This window comes from Hyla sarda, unplaced genomic scaffold (assembly GCF_029499605.1).
Source record: "Hyla sarda isolate aHylSar1 unplaced genomic scaffold, aHylSar1.hap1 scaffold_353, whole genome shotgun sequence".
In the NCBI taxonomy this organism is placed as follows: domain Eukaryota; kingdom Metazoa; phylum Chordata; class Amphibia; order Anura; family Hylidae; genus Hyla; species Hyla sarda.
The window spans coordinates 172,757-188,069 of NW_026610295.1; the positions used below are offsets into that span (position 1 = coordinate 172,757).

General features: G+C 44.9%; 6 non-coding genes across 6 annotated transcripts; all 6 read right to left on the minus strand.

Moving 5' to 3' along the window:
* Positions 1 to 620: 620 nt before the first annotated feature.
* LOC130331643 (U2 spliceosomal RNA) lies at positions 621 to 811 on the minus strand. Its single transcript, XR_008874509.1, has one exon. It is a non-coding gene; the product is annotated as a U2 spliceosomal RNA (small nuclear RNA).
* A 2,089-nt stretch (positions 812 to 2,900) lies between these two features.
* LOC130331585 (U2 spliceosomal RNA) lies at positions 2,901 to 3,091 on the minus strand. Its single transcript, XR_008874457.1, has one exon. It is a non-coding gene; the product is annotated as a U2 spliceosomal RNA (small nuclear RNA).
* A 2,090-nt stretch (positions 3,092 to 5,181) lies between these two features.
* Positions 5,182 to 5,372, minus strand: LOC130331644 (U2 spliceosomal RNA). Its single transcript, XR_008874510.1, has one exon. It is a non-coding gene; the product is annotated as a U2 spliceosomal RNA (small nuclear RNA).
* A 2,082-nt stretch (positions 5,373 to 7,454) lies between these two features.
* LOC130331586 (U2 spliceosomal RNA) lies at positions 7,455 to 7,645 on the minus strand. Its single transcript, XR_008874458.1, has one exon. It is a non-coding gene; the product is annotated as a U2 spliceosomal RNA (small nuclear RNA).
* Positions 7,646 to 9,739: 2,094 nt separating this feature from the next.
* Positions 9,740 to 9,930, minus strand: LOC130331587 (U2 spliceosomal RNA). Its single transcript, XR_008874459.1, has one exon. It is a non-coding gene; the product is annotated as a U2 spliceosomal RNA (small nuclear RNA).
* Positions 9,931 to 12,033: 2,103 nt separating this feature from the next.
* LOC130331654 (U2 spliceosomal RNA) lies at positions 12,034 to 12,219 on the minus strand. The gene has a single exon (XR_008874520.1). It is a non-coding gene; the product is annotated as a U2 spliceosomal RNA (small nuclear RNA).
* Positions 12,220 to 15,313: the final 3,094 nt, after the last annotated feature.

Consider the following 15,313-nt stretch of genomic DNA (forward strand, 5'->3'; position numbering starts at 1 on the left):
GGGACATAGACAGCCAGCTGATGACCAATCCATTAGTGCAATGGATGGCTGGAAGCATTTGTCTTTGCCTTTGCAATACCACAGAAGCAATGCATGGTCAATGTACAGCAATGACACACCTGTGTGAACAGCCAGGAGACCCCCCCCCCCCCCCCCCATGTTATGTTACATAGTTACATAGTTAGTACGGTCGAAAAAAGACATATGTCCATCAAGTTCAACCAGGGAATTAAGGGGTAGGGGTGTGGCGCGATATTGGGGAAGGGATGAGATTTTATATTTCTTCATAAGCATTAATCTTATTTTGTCAATTAGGAACATTCAGCACCCACCCGCTATCAAGGCAGCTGCCTATCATGTCATGCCCTACCTGCACAGGTGTGCTGGCTACTCAAATGATCCAATTAAGGAGGCCATTTAGTCAGCAGCAGCAGAAGTCCTGTGCCTGGACGCTCCAACAGCGGCCAGACACAAGCAGAAGCAGAAGCAGCAAAAGCAGCAGCAGCACCACCTTTTGTTTTTTGGCTGCAGCAGCAGCAAGGCCCACAGGGCTGGCTAGATGGCTAGCCAGCAAGCAGGTAGCAATGAAAGTAGGAATCTTTCTTTTTAACCCTGTAAGGGGGTGGTGCACTGTACCCGAAGATACTGCCATATCGGGTCAATGCATAGGGTGACGGAAGCAAGCTTCGAAATCGGCCCCCGTTCTCAAAAATCCATTTAATATATGGTCCCCAGATAGGGGACGTATCAGATATTAAACTGATAAGAACAGATACTACACTTGATCTTAGCCAAAAGGCCGAGAAGCGATAACCGTGAAAGGGGCGGGCCCAACAAGGTGCCCTTCATGGGCACTATCACTGCTTGCTGTCAGGGAGGCTGCCAGACAATTTTCCATGCACACTCTGGGCTGGGGGGCAGTCAACCACCAGTACACACAGCAGAACCTAAACCCATACCATTATTGCTAAGCAGCAAGACAGGGGCCCATTGCACTCCCACGGGGCCTTTTTAAATGCAATCCATAACCCGGATTTGCCAGGAACCCTTCTTACTCCTCCTACTTGCATGTGACACTGGGCTTAGGATCTGCATAGGAAACACACACACAAGCACACACCTACCTTTGTTGCCTGCAGATGCCTCCTTGGCTGTCCCCAAACGGTATCAAACCAACACCCACGGGAAGCTGTAAGCATAGAGGACATGCCTGCACCCCATTGGACTTACCTGTGTGGGTTAAACCCGGGTTATTTGACAACCTATGGCGGTGATGGTTCTGCTCAGGCAGAGCAGTGCTGATGCTCCTCATAAAGCTGTCGCTGCTGTGAAGGTTCTAGGTGACATCACAAATCCCTATGGTTACATACACAACAAAGCTGGGTTGTTGTTGTTTACACTCTGCAAGGCCTGTGGAAGTGAGTGACATCATAGCACTGTAGTTCTGAGGGTTCTAGATGGATGCAACAATCTCCTGTTGCTTCTATGAAGGCCATAATAGACGACATCACCAAACAGCTCCATAGTCACATACACAGCAAAGGAGAGATGTTGTTTACACCTAGTGATGTCACTGGTTTTGAGTGACATCACAGCACAGTGCTAAGGCTCCTGGGCCTGGACACAGCAGCGGCTGCAATATCTCAACGGAGAATACGTTTATATATATGTGTGTGTGTGCGCGTATATATATATATATATATATATATATATATATATATATTTCTCCGCCGAAATCACTTTTAAACCCATTTCCACCTTTTTTTCCCTTCTCTTCCTCTTACTTTTTTTTCACGTTTTTTTACATTTTTCTCCTTTTCGCCTCTTTTCTGGGCGTATTATTCTTCTTTTTCTTCTTTTTTTTTCGTCTAATGCATACCCCATCAGTGCAGCAATGCTTATTCAATATCGCCAGCAGATGGAGACACTGGGGGATAATTTTCTAAGGATTTATACTGATTTTTCCTGTCTGAATTTGTCGCACAGAAAGTTGCAGGCCAAATATGTGTGACATTTCTGCGACTTTAGCTTCTAGAGCATTTTTACAACATTATACATAGGTGCTGAATACATAAAAAGCGACTGTTCAGCGACAGACAAGTCGCATCGGCTGAAAGTAGGCCAGAATGTCAGTCCATGTTGGAGCAGGTTTAGATACAGTCTAAAGTATAGATCTCAAAGTCTGTGCACAGAATTTAGCAAGGGCCTCGCACCTTCTGATGCATCAGGTAGGTGCACAATAGCATAGCCTAACCCTCTGTACTTTGGTCTATATTGATGCGGGACATAGACAGCCAGCTGATGACCAATCCATTAGTGCAATGGATGGCTGGAAGCATTTGTCTTTGCCTTTGCAATACCACAGAAGCAATGCATGGTCAATGTACAGCAATGACACACCTGTGTGAACAGCCAGGAGACCCCCCCCCCCCCCCCCATGTTATGTTACATAGTTACATAGTTAGTACGGTCGAAAAAAGACATATGTCCATCAAGTTCAACCAGGGAATTAAGGGGTAGGGGTGTGGCGCGATATTGGGGAAGGGATGAGATTTTATATTTCTTCATAAGCATTAATCTTATTTTGTCAATTAGGAACATTCAGCACCCACCCGCTATCAAGGCAGCTGCCTATCATGTCATGCCCTACCTGCACAGGTGTGCTGGCTACTCAAATGATCCAATTAAGGAGGCCATTTAGTCAGCAGCAGCAGAAGTCCTGTGCCTGGACGCTCCAACAGCGGCCAGACACAAGCAGAAGCAGAAGCAGCAGAAGCAGCAGCAGCACCACCTTTTGTTTTTTGGCTGCAGCAGCAGCAAGGCCCACAGGGCTGGCTAGCTGGCTAGCCAGCAAGCAGGTAGCAATGAAAGTAGGAATCTTTCTTTTTAACCCTGTAAGGGGGTGGTGCACTGTACCCGAAGATACTGCCATATCGGGTCAATGCATAGGGCGACGGAAGCAAGCTTCGAAATCGGCCCCCGTTCTCAAAAATCCATTTAATATATGGTCCCCAGATAGGGGACGTATCAGATATTAAACTGATAAGAACAGATACTACACTTGATCTTAGCCAAAAGGCCGAGAAGCGATAACCGTGAAAGGGGCGGGCCCAACAAGGTGCCCTTCATGGGCACTATCACTGCTTGCTGTCAGGGAGGCTGCCAGACAATTTTCCATGCACACTCTGGGCTGGGGGGCAGTCAACCACCAGTACACACAGCAGAACCTAAACCCATACCATTATTGCTAAGCAGCAAGACAGGGGCCCATTGCACTCCCACGGGGCCTTTTTAAATGCAATCCATAACCCGGATTTGCCAGGAACCCTTCTTACTCCTCCTACTTGCATGTGACACTGGGCTTAGGATCTGCATAGGAAACACACACACAAGCACACACCTACCTTTGTTGCCTGCAGATGCCTCCTTGGCTGTCCCCAAACGGTATCAAACCAACACCCACGGGAAGCTGTAAGCATAGAGGACATGCCTGCACCCCATTGGACTTACCTGTGTGGGTTAAACCCGGGTTATTTGACAACCTATGGCGGTGATGGTTCTGCTCAGGCAGAGCAGTGCTGATGCTCCTCATAAAGCTGTCGCTGCTGTGAAGGTTCTAGGTGACATCACAAATCCCTATGGTTACATACACAACAAAGCTGGGTTGTTGTTGTTTACACTCTGCAAGGCCTGTGGAAGTGAGTGACATCATAGCACTGTAGTTCTGAGGGTTCTAGATGGATGCAACAATCTCCTGTTGCTTCTATGAAGGCCATAATAGACGACATCACCAAACAGCTCCATAGTCACATACACAGCAAAGGAGAGATGTTGTTTACACCTAGTGATGTCAGTGGTATTGAGTGACATCACAGCACAGTGCTAAGGCTCCTGGGCCTGGACACAGCAGCGGCTGCAATATCTCAACGGAGAATACGTTTATATATATGTGTGTGTGCGCGTATATATATATATATATATATATATATATATATATATATATATTTCTCCGCCGAAATCACTTTTAAACCCATTTCCACCTTTTTTTCCCTTCTCTTCCTCTTACTTTTTTTTCACGTTTTTTTACGTTTTTCTCCTTTTCGCCTCTTTTCTGGGCGTATTATTCTTCTTTTTCTTCTTTTTTTTCGTCTAATGCATACCCCATCAGTGCAGCAATGCTTATTCAATACCGCCAGCAGATGGAGACACTGGGGGATAATTTTCTAAGGATTTATACTGATTTTTCCTGTCTGAATTTGTCGCACAGAAAGTTGCAGGCCAAATATGTGTGACATTTCTGCGACTTTAGCTTCTAGAGCATTTTTACACCATTATACATAGGTGCTGAATACATAAAAAGCGACTGTTCAGCGACAGACAAGTCGCATCGGCTGAAAGTAGGCCAGAATGTCAGTCCATGTTGGAGCAGGTTTAGATACAGTCTAAAGTATAGATCTCAAAGTCTGTGCACAGAATTTAGCAAGGGCCTCGCACCTTCTGATGCATCATGTAGGTGCACAATAGCATAGCCTAACCCTCTGTACTTTGGTCTATATTGATGCGGGACATAGACAGCCAGCTGATGACCAATCCATTAGTGCAATGGATGGCTGGAAGCATTTGTCTTTGCCTTTGCAATACCACAGAAGCAATGCATGGTCAATGTACAGCAATGACACACCTGTGTGAACAGCCAGGAGACCCCCCCCCCCCCCATGTTATGTTACATAGTTACATAGTTAGTACGGTCGAAAAAAGACATATGTCCATCAAGTTCAACCAGGGAATTAAGGGGTAGGGGTGTGGCGCGATATTGGGGAAGGGATGAGATTTTATATTTCTTCATAAGCATTAATCTTATTTTGTCAATTAGGAACATTCAGCACCCACCCGCTATCAAGGCAGCTGCCTATCATGTCATGCCCTACCTGCACAGGTGTGCTGGCTACTCAAATGATGCAATTAAGGAGGCCATTTAGTCAGCAGCAGCAGAAGTCCTGTGCCTGGACGCTCCAACAGCGGCCAGACACAAGCAGAAGCAGAAGCAGCAGAAGCAGCAGCAGCACCACCTTTTGTTTTTTGGCTGCAGCAGCAGCAGCAAGGCCCACAGGGCTGGCTAGCTGGCTAGCCAGCAAGCAGGTAGCAATGAAAGTAGGAATCTTTCTTTTTAACCCTGTAAGGGGGTGGTGCACTGTACCTGAAGATACTGCCATATCGGGTCAATGCATAGGGCGACGGAAGCAAGCTTCGAAATCGGCCCCCGTTCTCAAAAATCCATTTAATATATGGTCCCCAGATAGGGGACGTATCAGATATTAAACTGATAAGAACAGATACTACACTTGATCTTAGCCAAAAGGCCGAGAAGCGATAACCGTGAAAGGGGCGGGCCCAACAAGGTGCCCTTCATGGGCACTATCACTGCTTGCTGTCAGGGAGGCTGCCAGACAATTTTCCATGCACACTCTGGGCTGGGGGGCAGTCAACCACCAGTACACACAGCAGAACCTAAACCCATACCATTATTGCTAAGCAGCAAGACAGGGGCCCATTGCACTCCCACGGGGCCTTTTTAAATGCAATCCATAACCCGGATTTGCCAGGAACCCTTCTTACTCCTCCTACTTGCATGTGACACTGGGCTTAGGATCTGCATAGGAAACACACACACAAGCACACACCTACCTTTGTTGCCTGCAGATGCCTCCTTGGCTGTCCTCAAACGGTATCAAACCAACACCCACGGGAAGCTGTAAGCATAGAGGACATGCCTGCACCCCATTGGACTTACCTGTGTGGGTTAAACCCGGGTTATTTGACAACCTATGGCGGTGATGGTTCTGCTCAGGCAGAGCAGTGCTGATGCTCCTCATAAAGCTGTCGCTGCTGTGAAGGTTCTAGGTGACATCACAAATCCCTATGGTTACATACACAACAAAGCTGGGTTGTTGTTGTTTACACTCTGCAAGGCCTGTGGAAGTGAGTGACATCATAGCACTGTAGTTCTGAGGGTTCTAGATGGATGCAACAATCTCCTGTTGCTTCTATGAAGGCCATAATAGACGACATCACCAAACAGCTCCATAGTCACATACACAGCAAAGGAGAGATGTTGTTTACACCTAGTGATGTCAGTGGTATTGAGTGACATCACAGCACAGTGCTAAGGCTCCTGGGCCTGGACACAGCAGCGGCTGCAATATCTCAACGGAGAATACGTTTATATATATGTGTGTGTGTGCGCGTATATATATATATATATATATATATATATATATATATATTTCTCCGCCGAAATCACTTTTAAACCCATTTCCACCTTTTTTTCCCTTCTCTTCCTCTTACTTTTTTTTCACGTTTTTTTACGTTTTTCTCCTTTTCGCCTCTTTTCTGGGCGTATTATTCTTCTTTTTCTTCTTTTTTTTCGTCTAATGCATACCCCATCAGTGCAGCAATGCTTATTCAATACCGCCAGCAGATGGAGACACTGGGGGATAATTTTCTAAGGATTTATACTGATTTTTCCTGTCTGAATTTGTCGCACAGAAAGTTGCATGCCAAATATGTGTGACATTTCTGCGACTTTAGCTTCTAGAGCATTTTTACAACATTATACATAGGTGCTGAATACATAAAAAGCGACTGTTCAGCGACAGACAAGTCGCATCGGCTGAAAGTAGGCCAGAATGTCAGTCCATGTTGGAGCAGGTTTAGATACAGTCTAAAGTATAGATCTCAAAGTCTGTGCACAGAATTTAGCAAGGGCCTCGCACCTTCTGATGCATCAGGTAGGTGCACAATAGCATAGCCTAACCCTCTGTACTTTGGTCTATATTGATGCGGGACATAGACAGCCAGCTGATGACCAATCCATTAGTGCAATGGATGGCTGGAAGCATTTGTCTTTGCCTTTGCAATACCACAGAAGCAATGCATGGTCAATGTACAGCAATGACACACCTGTGTGAACAGCCAGGAGACCCCCCCCCCCATGTTATGTTACATAGTTACATAGTTAGTACGGTCGAAAAAAGACATATGTCCATCAAGTTCAACCAGGGAATTAAGGGGTAGGGGTGTGGCGCGATATTGGGGAAGGGATGAGATTTTATATTTCTTCATAAGCATTAATCTTATTTTGTCAATTAGGAACATTCAGCACCCACCCGCTATCAAGGCAGCTGCCTATCATGTCATGCCCTACCTGCACAGGTGTGCTGGCTACTCAAATGATCCAATTAAGGAGGCCATTTAGTCAGCAGCAGCAGAAGTCCTGTGCCTGGACGCTCCAACAGCGGCCAGACACAAGCAGAAGCAGAAGCAGCAGAAGCAGCAGCAGCACCACCTTTTGTTTTTTGGCTGCAGCAGCAGCAAGGCCCACAGGGCTGGCTAGCTGGCTAGCCAGCAAGCAGGTAGCAATGAAAGTAGGAATCTTTCTTTTTAACCCTGTAAGGGGGTGGTGCACTGTACCCGAAGATACTGCCATATCGGGTCAATGCATAGGGCGACGGAAGCAAGCTTCGAAATCGGCCCCCGTTCTCAAAAATCCATTTAATATATGGTCCCCAGATAGGGGACGTATCAGATATTAAACTGATAAGAACAGATACTACACTTGATCTTAGCCAAAAGGCCGAGAAGCGATAACCGTGAAAGGGGCGGGCCCAACAAGGTGCCCTTCATGGGCACTATCACTGCCTGCTGTCAGGGAGGCTGCCAGACAATTTTCCATGCACACTCTGGGCTGGGGGGCAGTCAACCACCAGTACACACAGCAGAACCTAAACCCATACCATTATTGCTAAGCAGCAAGACAGGGGCCCATTGCACTCCCACGGGGCCTTTTTAAATGCAATCCATAACCCGGATTTGCCAGGAACCCTTCTTACTCCTCCGACTTGCATGTGACACTGGGCTTAGGATCTGCATAGGAAACACACACACAAGCACACACCTACCTTTGTTGCCTGCAGATGCCTCCTTGGCTGTCCCCAAACGGTATCAAACCAACACCCACGGGAAGCTGTAAGCATAGAGGACATGCCTGCACCCCATTGGACTTACCTGTGTGGGTTAAACCCGGGTTATTTGACAACCTATGGCGGTGATGGTTCTGCTCAGGCAGAGCAGTGCTGATGCTCCTCATAAAGCTGTCGCTGCTGTGAAGGTTCTAGGTGACATCACAAATCCCTATGGTTACATACACAACAAAGCTGGGTTGTTGTTGTTTACACTCTGCAAGGCCTGTGGAAGTGAGTGACATCATAGCACTGTAGTTCTGAGGGTTCTAGATGGATGCAACAATCTCCTGTTGCTTCTATGAAGGCCATAATAGACGACATCACCAAACAGCTCCATAGTCACATACACAGCAAGGAGAGATGTTGTTTACACCTAGTGATGTCAGTGGTATTGAGTGACATCACAGCACAGTGCTAAGGCTCCTGGGCCTGGACACAGCAGCGGCTGCAATATCTCAACGGAGAATACGTTTATATATATGTGTGTGTGTGCGCATATATATATATATATATATATATATATATATATATATATATATTTCTCCGCCGAAATCACTTTTAAACCCATTTCCACCTTTTTTTCCCTTCTCTTCCTCTTACTTTTTTTTCACGTTTTTTTACGTTTTTCTCCTTTTCGCCTCTTTTCTGGGCGTATTATTCTTCTTTTTCTTCTTTTTTTTCGTCTAATGCATACCCCATCAGTGCAGCAATGCTTATTCAATACCGCCAGCAGATGGAGACACTGGGGGATAATTTTCTAAGGATTTATACTGATTTTTCCTGTCTGAATTTGTCGCACAGAAAGTTGCAGGCCAAATATGTGTGACATTTCTGCGACTTTAGCTTCTAGAGCATTTTTACAACATTATACATAGGTGCTGAATACATAAAAAGCGACTGTTCAGCGACAGACAAGTCGCATCGGCTGAAAGTAGGCCAGAATGTCAGTCCATGTTGGAGCAGGTTTAGATACAGTCTAAAGTATAGATCTCAAAGTCTGTGCACAGAATTTAGCAAGGGCCTCGCACCTTCTGATGCATCAGGTAGGTGCACAATAGCATAGCCTAACCCTCTGTACTTTGGTCTATATTGATGCGGGACATAGACAGCCAGCTGATGACCAATCCATTAGTGCAATGGATGGCTGGAAGCATTTGTCTTTGCCTTTGCAATACCACAGAAGCAATGCATGGTCAATGTACAGCAATGACACACCTGTGTGAACAGCCAGGAGACCCCCCCCCCCCCCCCCCCCATGTTATGTTACATAGTTACATAGTTAGTACGGTCGAAAAAAGACATATGTCCATCAAGTTCAACCAGGGAATTAAGGGGTAGGGGTGTGGCGCGATATTGGGGAAGGGATGAGATTTTATATTTCTTCATAAGCATTAATCTTATTTTGTCAATTAGGAACATTCAGCACCCACCCGCTATCAAGGCAGCTGCCTATCATGTCATGCCCTACCTGCACAGGTGTGCTGGCTACTCAAATGATCCAATTAAGGAGGCCATTTAGTCAGCAGCAGCAGAAGTCCTGTGCCTGGACGCTCCAACAGCGGCCAGACACAAGCAGAAGCAGAAGCAGCAGAAGCAGCAGCAGCACCACCTTTTGTTTTTTGGCTGCAGCAGCAGCAAGGCCCACAGGGCTGGCTAGCTGGCTAGCCAGCAAGCAGGTAGCAATGAAAGTAGGAATCTTTCTTTTTAACCCTGTAAGGGGGTGGTGCACTGTACCCGAAGATACTGCCATATCGGGTCAATGCATAGGGCGACGGAAGCAAGCTTCGAAATCGGCCCCCGTTCTCAAAAATCCATTTAATATATGGTCCCCAGATAGGGGACGTATCAGATATTAAACTGATAAGAACAGATACTACACTTGATCTTAGCCAAAAGGCCGAGAAGCGATAACCGTGAAAGGGGCGGGCCCAACAAGGTGCCCTTCATGGGCACTATCACTGCTTGCTGTCAGGGAGGCTGCCAGACAATTTTCCATGCACACTCTGGGCTGGGGGGCAGTCAACCACCAGTACACACAGCAGAACCTAAACCCATACCATTATTGCTAAGCAGCAAGACAGGGGCCCATTGCACTCCCACGGGGCCTTTTTAAATGCAATCCATAACCCGGATTTGCCAGGAACCCTTCTTACTCCTCCTACTTGCATGTGACACTGGGCTTAGGATCTGCATAGGAAACACACACACAAGCACACACCTACCTTTGTTGCCTGCAGATGCCTCCTTGGCTGTCCCCAAACGGTATCAAACCAACACCCACGGGAAGCTGTAAGCATAGAGGACATGCCTGCACCCCATTGGACTTACCTGTGTGGGTTAAACCCGGGTTATTTGACAACCTATGGCGGTGATGGTTCTGCTCAGGCAGAGCAGTGCTGATGCTCCTCATAAAGCTGTCGCTGCTGTGAAGGTTCTAGGTGACATCACAAATCCCTATGGTTACATACACAACAAAGCTGGGTTGTTGTTGTTTACACTCTGCAAGGCCTGTGGAAGTGAGTGACATCATAGCACTGTAGTTCTGAGGGTTCTAGATGGATGCAACAATCTCCTGTTGCTTCTATGAAGGCCATAATAGACGACATCACCAAACAGCTCCATAGTCACATACACAGCAAAGGAGAGATGTTGTTTACACCTAGTGATGTCAGTGGTATTGAGTGACATCACAGAACAGTGCTAAGGCTCCTGGGCCTGGACACAGCAGCGGCTGCAATATCTCAATGGAGAATACGTTTATATATATGTGTGTGTGTGCGCGTATATATATATATATATATATATATATATATATATATATATATATATATATATATTTCTCCGCCAAAATCACTTTTAAACCCATTTCCACCTTTTTTTCCCTTCTCTTCCTCTTACTTTTTTTTCACGTTTTTTTACGTTTTTCTCCTTTTCGCCTCTTTTCTGGGCGTATTATTCTTCTTTTTCTTCTTTTTTTTCGTCTAATGCATACCCCATCAGTGCAGCAATTCAATACCGCCAGCAGATGGAGACACTGGGGGATAATTTTCTAAGGATTTATACTGATTTTTCCTGTCTGAATTTGTCGCACAGAAAGTTGCAGGCCAAATATGTGTGACATTTCTGCGACTTTAGCTTCTAGAGCATTTTTACAACATTATACATAGGTGCTGAATACATAAAAAGCGACTGTTCAGCGACAGACAAGTCGCATCGGCTGAAAGTAGGCCAGAATGTCAGTCCATGTTGGAGCAGGTTTAGATACAGTCTAAAGTATAGATCTCAAAGTCTGTGCACAGAATTTAGCAAGGGCCTCGCACCTTCTGATGCATCAGGTAGGTGCACAATAGCATAGCCTAACCCTCTGTACTTTGGTCTATATTGATGCGGGACATAGACAGCCAGCTGATGACCAATCCATTAGTGCAATGGATGGCTGGAAGCATTTGTCTTTGCCTTTGCAATACCACAGAAGCAATGCATGGTCAATGTACAGCAATGACACACCTGTGTGAACAGCCAGGAGACCCCCCCCCCCCCCCCCCCCCCATGTTATGTTACATAGTTACATAGTTAGTACGGTCGAAAAAAGACATATGTCCATCAAGTTCAACCAGGGAATTAAGGGGTAGGGGTGTGGCGCGATATTGGGGAAGGGATGAGATTTTATATTTCTTCATAAGCATTAATCTTATTTTGTCAATTAGGAACATTCAGCACCCACCCGCTATCAAGGCAGCTGCCTATCATGTCATGCCCTACCTGCACAGGTGTGCTGGCTACTCAAATGATCCAATTAAGGAGGCCATTTAGTCAGCAGCAGCAGAAGTCCTGTGCCTGGACACTCCAACAGCGGCCAGACACAAGCAGAAGCAGAAGCAGCAGAAGCAGCAGCAGCACCACCTTTTGTTTTTTGGCTGCAGCAGCAGCAAGGCCCACAGGGCTGGCTAGCTGGCTAGCCAGCAAGCAGGTAGCAATGAAAGTAGGAATCTTTCTTTTTAACCCTGTAAGGGGGTGGTGCACTGTACCCGAAGATACTGCCATATCGGGTCAATGCATAGGGCGACGGAAGCAAGCTTCGAAATCGGCCCCCGTTCTCAAAAATCCATTTAATATATGGTCCCCAGATAGGGGACGTATCAGATATTAAACTGATAAGAACAGATAAGGTTTCAACAAAATTTTATTGAATAAATAAGAAACCATACAAAATTTAAAATGCAAAATAATAAAAGGTTCACAAAAGTTTTAAAATACAAATAATAAAACCAGTAATAAAAGGAGAAAAAATTAAAATGGCAGGATAAAACATTATACAAATGTCATAAAAACTGATTATACTGTTATTTCGTTCCATAGAGGCAGACACCACATGGATGCTGCCTCGCTGGCCCCTAACTGTTTCTTGTCTCTTAGGTAATGTACATCTCACTCAGGGCCAGCTTTATACAGTTTTTAACATCAATAAAATCATGTTTAAAAAGTAAGATGTTCCTAACTTTCCAGATGGCATTTTTAAAACAATTAATAATCATCCAGCAGATCATCTGCTGTTTAAAATTGGGGCAGTTAAAAAGACCGTAAAAGACACATTCGTGATTAAAATCTTTTAGGCCGCAGGCCCACTTCAAAAGTGGGCCTACCTTCCTCCAAAGCTCCCGTGCAAAAGGGCAGTTCCAAAATATGTGCAGCACCGTTTCGTCCACTCCGCAGCCATCTCTCGGGCACTTGGCTCTCGCCACCAGTCCTCGCCTGTGCTGGAACTCACGAGTAGGGAGGCACTGGTGGACGATTGCCCAGGCAAGATCCCTGTGTACATTCGCCAGAAACTTCCCGTACACGTTCCGCCATACCTTTTTGGATCTTGCCTGTGTGAAATTGGACACTGCCAGGGTAACCTCACTCCGCCTGAGGACCTTTGATACCTTTCTCTGGTCCCCCAGTATGTCAGGCTCCAAATCTTGGAGACCTAGGAGCCTGACTGTCTTTTCCAACACCACATAATGTTTTGGGGGACACAGAAGCACCGGAGCGTTCAGAGGGATGCGCAACCATCTTTTAAAAACCATGCCCGCAGCGTACCTTAAAAAGCAGCTAAAAATGCCATTGGATTTAATAATCTTAAAACAGAAACAGAAATACTTTATGTAAAAGAAAGTAAAAAGGTTAGGAACATCTTTCCCGCCATTATCTCTACTTTTGTACATAAAATCACGCTTTAATTTCTCCATTTTTGAACCCCATAAAAAAGTAAAAACAATTCTAGTTACTTTTTTAATGTATAAAATAGATGGAGGAAATACCATGGCAATGTATAGCATAATAGGGAGTAAAACCATCTTTATTATTAAAATCTTCCCCTCCATGGTAAGGTTTCTAAGATTCCACATTAAAATCTTCTTCTCCATCTTAGCTATAGCTGAATCCCAGTTATGGCTCCCATCATTGACCTGGTTAAAAACAATACCTAAAACTTTAATTTGATCCTGTTGCATTGTGACTCCTGGGGTGATGGATGAATCCCAGGAGCCAATATAAAAACAGTCACATTTATCTGTGTTTAGCTTAAAACCAGAGACCTCGCAGAAATAGCTGGTGTTCCTCAATGCCCCCCTCATGGATGGAGAGTCCGGGCACAGTATGGTGACATCATCCATGTACCCCAACACCTTTAGATGGGTCCCTCCTCCACCAGGTATCGGTACGCCTCTTACTACCCGGTCTTTTCTGAGGAGGGCCATCAGTGGTTCGATTGCGCAAATAAAAAGGAGTGGGGACAGGGGGCAGCCCTGTTTGACACCTGATAAAAGAGGAACACCGCTGGTTAAAAAGCCATTAACAGAGACTTGACTAAAACAGGATCGGTATAAAAGCATGATTCGGCTTAAAATCGTTTCAGGCACTGCCATCTTTTTAAGAACTAAAAACAGGTATTCATGGGAGACCCTATCAAAGGCTTTTTCAAAGTCTAAGGATAAAATTGCTACAGTTTGATTTCTATCCTTAAAATACCATAAAACATCTCTTAAAATATTTAGGGATTCAGCTATAGACCTTCCAGGTACCCCACAAACCTGATTTGGGTGAACTAATTTATGAATAAAAGGTTTAAAACGGACAGCTAATAACTTGGCTAAAACTTTATAATCGACATTTAAAAGTGTGATGGGGCGCCAATTTTTTAGCATATCCTTTTCACCTTTTTTAAAAAGTAATGATACAATCCCCCTCCTCCAGGAAGGGGGAAGTTCATTAACAATAAAAGTTTCTTTATACAATAAAACCATATCATCCTTTAAAATATCCCAAAAAGCTAAATAAAACTCGATGGGTAAACCATCTTCCCCAGGGGCCTTCCCACTAGAAAAACTTTTAAAAACAAATAAAAGTTCATCTAAGTTAAGATCACGGGATAAAACCTCCTGGTCTAAAACATCTAGCTTAAAATCAAGGGAATTAAGAACATGTTCTAAAAAGGATGGATTAAGATCTTTCTTATTAAAAAGAAGCTGGTAGAAGTTAAAAACTGCATCTAACATGCCTTTTGGAGTGGATTCACCCTCAAGGTTCTGGATGATATCCCTCCTATTCATCACTTTTTTAAAAAAGAAACGGGAACATTTCTCGCCCTCCTCCAGGTGCTGCACATGTGAGTTAAAAATGATTTGTTTCCCTTTCTTTTCTATGGCATGTTTTATTTCAGTTTTAAGGTTTAAAATATCATTTTCTACATCCATACCAGCTTCTTTCAATTTAAAAAGTACATTTAAACGCATGTTAAGAACATAAAACCACTGTTTTTCCATTTTTGCCTTCTTCTTACCTGCTTTGATAAAAAAAAATCTGATTTTAGATTTGGTGCCCTCCCACCAGTGCAGCATAGGCTCGTGGGGTTTTCTTTGTGATTGCCAGCACTGGTAGGTCCGCACAAACTCCTCTTTTATCTCAGGGTCCTCTAGGAGTGTGGTGTTTAATCTCCAGAGGCCCCTTTTTGCTTTTTGCTCCCCCTCTAGCTCCAGGCCCACCAAGAGGAGCTTATGATCAGAGAAGATATTCTGCTCGAGCGTGCATTTCAGGGGTTTAAAAGCTCTAGAGGAAAAAATAAAATCGATTCTGGAGCTCACTCTTCCATTGGACCATGTGGCGCCCGGGTCCTCCGGCAAGAGATCCTTCCAGCAATCTTTCAAATTAAAATCATCAATAACATTTTTAAGCAGGTAAGAAGTGCGGTCTTTACGATTAATATCCCCACCCTGCCGGTGTTCCCCATCACGTATGCAGTTAAAATCACC